The sequence below is a fragment of the Arvicanthis niloticus genome, chromosome 9 (assembly GCF_011762505.2).
Source record: "Arvicanthis niloticus isolate mArvNil1 chromosome 9, mArvNil1.pat.X, whole genome shotgun sequence".
Taxonomy (NCBI): domain Eukaryota; kingdom Metazoa; phylum Chordata; class Mammalia; order Rodentia; family Muridae; genus Arvicanthis; species Arvicanthis niloticus.
In genome coordinates this window covers 46399974-46404939 of record NC_047666.1, presented here as the reverse complement: position 1 = coordinate 46404939, position 4966 = coordinate 46399974, and the positions used below count along the sequence as shown (strand labels likewise).

At 44.2% G+C, this 4966-nt stretch overlaps 1 non-coding gene across 1 annotated transcript; it reads right to left on the bottom strand.

Annotated features, from left to right (window-relative positions):
• Nucleotides 1-4118: 4118 nt before the first annotated feature.
• Nucleotides 4119-4250, bottom strand: LOC117715860 (small nucleolar RNA SNORA17). The gene has a single exon (XR_004607662.1). It is a non-coding gene; the product is annotated as a small nucleolar RNA SNORA17 (small nucleolar RNA).
• Between the last annotated feature and the right edge of the window lie 716 nt (nt 4251-4966).

The following is a 4966-nucleotide window of genomic DNA, read 5'->3' as shown; positions in this document are numbered from 1 at the left end:
ATCACTACAGAGGAGGCTTTACTTCTTGTAACAGCAAAAGCGGAAAAGACGGAAGAAACCGGAAGAGGCTCCTTAAATACACCCTAGAGTGACGTATTCACTTCTGAATGGCTGTTCGCTCACCACCCAATATTATGCCTCGGGATTGGCAGTGACTAAGGCACGCCTATCTGCCTAGCAACTGCGCAGATAATTGTTTACATCTGGAGAAGACACGCGGCCAGCGCCATCTTGGAAATGCAAATGTGTAGCCACTGAAACAGCGGCTCACTACATTTTATTATATAAATATGTAATTTTTCATATATTTTATTTTCTGTATGCATAGAGTCTACTGCCTTGACATATTTTCAACTTTATTAACTATAATCCTTAGGACCTATTGGTTTTAGGATATTGACTTTTTTGTATTTTATGATTTAGATGTTATGTTTTCATGTTTTCTGTATGCTAAAAGGAAATGATAGACCCAGAATATGAGTCATGATAAACTAACCTCTTAGATTATTTTAATTTTCTGTCTTCATTTTTCCTGTGAACTGTTAAGAACTAAAGGGAATACTGTAGCGTTTACGGTTGCTGTTGTAATTAGGGAGGCTTCTCCCTTCTAACAAACACTAAATGCTTTCGTATAAGGCTACTTGTTTCATAAATGCTCAAGCTGCTGTCTTAATTATGGATTATCAAGTTAATCTGTTGATCCACTTTAATGCCTTTTCCTTGAATTGAGCTTTGTCTGATGTTTCTTTTAGAACTTTTGGGCTCTACTAATCTGCATTTGCCTGGTAGCCATATTTTCTCTTTCAACCTTTTGGCATCACTTTGCTTTAAATTCGCTGTGTCACAGTGTTTACTACATTCTAAACTGGTAAGAATTGTAAGCATTATCACTGGTTGAGGAATTATTTTGTAAAAAATAATATCATTTTTGAAATATGCACATAAAAAATTTGACATTGTGAGTCCAGAAATGTATAAAAACTATATGTCTTGGCTGCAGGAAAGATCACAGTCAATGTTAATTTTTGAGCCCAGTTGAAGTGATTTTCTTTCTGCAATATTTGAATTCATACCATTTATATGTCACCGTGGTTGACATGTTTAGTTTTACTTTGTCATTTTATTTTATTTTCTGGTGTTAGCTCCAGTGCTGATTCTGTCACCTTATCTGGTTTGTATTCTTTTAGGTAGTTATTTCTAAGGTTTATTTCCTCTTGGTTTTTCTATTGTATCTATTTTCACCTTTATATAATGTACCGTATGTGTTTCCTAATGTGTCAACTTCAGAAAACAAACAACTTTGCCTCTAGTGACTGTAAAGTAAATTTAAGTTAAGTAAATGTAAATTTGGGGACTCCCTGTTCTTTGTCTCTTTATTGTATTGGCACACATTAATTTTTACACTTGGACATGATCCACTTGTACTTTTTAAAAAGGGGAAATAGGAGGATCTTGGGAGCTTGCCATTCTTATATTCTAGCCTAATTGGTGAACTTCAGGGTAAGTGAGAGACCTTGTCTCAAACAATGAGGTGAAGAGATCAGAAAGATGGATCAACAGTTAAGAGCATGTGCTGATCTTGCATAGGATCAGAGTTCCATTTTCAATACTCACAATAAGTGGCTAGCAACCACCTGCAATACCAACTCTGATACTCTTTTCTGGCCTACTTGGGTACCTATATTTAAATATATATACCTCACAGAGTTATTATTATTTATATTATTATTTACTTTTTATTGATTCTTTGTGAATTTCGCATCATGTACCTCAATCCCACTCACTTATACATACCTTCCACCCTTGTAACCTCCTCCCCAATAGAGAAAAAAAGCCTCATTGTGGAAGCTGTAGGGTGTCACAGTGTATCCCTCAGAATTCCCTTTTCCTTTTGTCCACGTCTCTTTGCTTGCAAACGATCATTTGTCTGGTACAAGATCTCTGGCTTCTGCTACTCTATCAGTACTGGAACCTCACCAGGACTACCCTCATGTAACCTGTTGTTGCCCTGTGTCATGGAGATTCTGTAGTTTTGGATCTGTCAAACCGGTCCCATCATCTACTTCAGCACTTCATTGGTGGGGTAGATGTTGAGATGGGCCAATTCAAAGCCCTTGATTTGGGCCTGAGAGTTATCAGAGATGGTCATCCTGCCGGCTCACATTCTATCATGCATCTGGGGACAGTTTACCTATAACCCCTGCAACTAGGGCCAGCTCTACCTTGCTGCCTATGCAGGTCTGCTCCCCCTAGTGTTACATCCAGTGAGGGTCATGGCCAGTTCTGCTCTCATAACCCTGGGGCCAGCTCTCCCATATGCCATAGACATATGTGAGGAACAAGGGAGGGGAGGAGGATGCTGCTTCTTTGTCTGCACTACATGCCCAGCTCTCATGTGTTCATACCCTTGGGGTCAGCTTTTCTGTAACCCCTATATCCAGGGCCAGTTCTACTGTGCTGCCCAGGCAAGATGTAAGGCCTGCTCTCCCAAGTGCTACAGCAGGTGAGGGGCAGGGATAGTTCTATTTCCATGACTCCAGGGCCAGCTCTCTTGACTGTTGAAAGTGACAAGGGGCAAGGGTTGGTGAGAGCATCTCTCCTGGTAGACAAGAAGTAGGATGAGCTCTCCCAAGCTCACACCCTCAACACTGGCTCACTCACATTCCAGACATCAGGATGAGCTACTGTGTTGCCCAGGTGAGGTGCAGAGTCTGCTCTCTCAAATACTACAGCAGGTGAGGGGCAGGGACAGCTCTCCTACTCTCAGGACCTGGTCAGGGCCAACTCTTACACTTACCAACTGTGGTAAGGGCAAAAAGGAGGGGGAGGGGATCTCTTCCTTGTTGATGCCACTGCTCAGCAGTCAAGAAGTAGGGCTGGCTCTCTTGCACTCATACCTTTGGGGCCAACTCACCTGTAACCTGTATATTCAGGGACAGCGTTACTATGCTGCAGTAGGTGAGGGGCAGGGATAATTCTCCTAGTATGATGATGACCTAGGGACCAGTTCTCCTACCTGCTATAGGTGGCAGGGGGAGGGACATCTCTCTCTCTCACACCCTCATCACCACATAGCAGACATACTGGTAGCAGGGCCAGCTCTCTCACGCTCACACCCTCATGGTTGGCTTACCCATGTCTCTGGTACCAGGGTCAGTTCTACTGTGCTGCCCAGGTGAGGTGTAGGGCCAGCTCTCCCAAGTGCTACAGCTGGTGAAGGGCAGGGACAACTCCTCTGTTCTCATGACTTCAGGGCCAGGTCTCCCCCTTGCCACAGATGGGGATGGGTGGTGGGGGGCGGGAAGGATGGTATTTTTTCCCCATCCATGCCACTGAGGGGAATGATAGGATCAGCTCTCCCATGTTTCCATCCTTGGGGCCAGCTGACCCATAGCTCCTGCAATATGTGGGCCTGCTCTCCAGAATACAGTCATTGGCTGAAGTTGGGGTCAGCTCTCCTGCTCTCATGCTTCTAGGGTCAGCTCTTTCAGGATGCCCAGGTGAGTGGTGGGGCCAGTTCTGCACAATCCTCAGACATCAACATGTCCAAGGGTGACGGCCCAGACCAGGGATGTCTGCCTGGCCTTTGGTGGTAATAGACCCATGCTGCTGCCAGGCCACAATCCCAAGTGGCATCACCGGCTGCTCACACGAGCCTTTACTTCACTACCTTCAAGTCTCCAGTTGTGCCTCTTTTTATTGTGCCCACATCATTCTGGGTTTTTTGTCTCTTCCATTTTTCTACCACTTATTTGCTCCTCTTAGTGGCACCTGGGGTCGGAGTGTCTGAGGTCATCTCTGGAGTTGTCTCAGGAGTGCTATGTCCTGATTATTTCCTGGTAGTAGCATCAGGAAAGGGTAATCTCTGCATGGCACACCCCCTCCAAACTCCAGGCCTGTGTTATGCTGGACTGATAGCTATACAAGTAGCTATCTAACTTGGGCTACTCTTGCTTGGAGCCTATGGTCCCAAGAATGGTTCTTCTCAGGCTTGCTTCCTGTCCTGGGAGCCCATCTGGGCATGCCTGGTGCTAGACTGGTGCTCATTTCAGGCTAGCTCCCTGTCCAGTCCCCCTGGGGCTAGACTGTTGGTGGTCTCAAACTCACTTTTCTCAGGGAATTCTAGGCTACGAATCATTCAGATAGTCACAGGTTGAAACACTAAGTGTAGACACAGATTCTCTCCTCTCTGCCACCTATTCACACACATGAGACACAGCAGCCGAATCTGCAATGCTTCTAGGGGAAGGACAATTAAATATTTTTAAATCCAAATAATAATAATTAAAAAAAAGAGTTGAAGAGCATTGAGGAAGATGTTTATTGTCTGGCCTCCATAGAAGTGTATATACACGTACACACATAAACACATACATACAACATACTGGAGATGGACAAGGAAATCAGTTAGAAGCTATTCTAGTTGTGAATAGAATGTTCATGTCAGAATAAGAAGGAAGGGTTCAGATAAGTGTTTTAGAAATTCAGGTTCAAAGGGAGCTTGCATGGGACTGACCTAGGCTCTCTGCACATATGCTACAGTTGTGTAGCTTGGTCTTCTTGTGGGACTCCTACCAGTGGGAGCAGAAGCTGTCTCTGACTGTGTTGCCTGCTTTTAGGACCCTTTCCATCTCCTGGGTTGCCTCATCCAGTCTTAATAGGCAAGGCAGTGCCTTGTCTTACTACAACTTGATATGCAATGGCTGATTGATATCTAAGGGAGGCAGGTGCTGCCCTTATCTGAACTAAATGGAAGAGAAGTGGATATGGGGGAGAGGGGAATTGGAAGGAAAGGAGGGAGGGGAAACTATGGTCTGGATATAAAATTACAAAGAAGAAAAAGAAACTTAGCTTTAGTTTCATCTCTGCTATAGAACTTCCTTCACTGAAGTTGAATGTAGTCTCTCCATGGCGTTCCCTAATTCTACTTCTCTTGTGCTGATAGGTCACTCTGTCATTGCTGCTT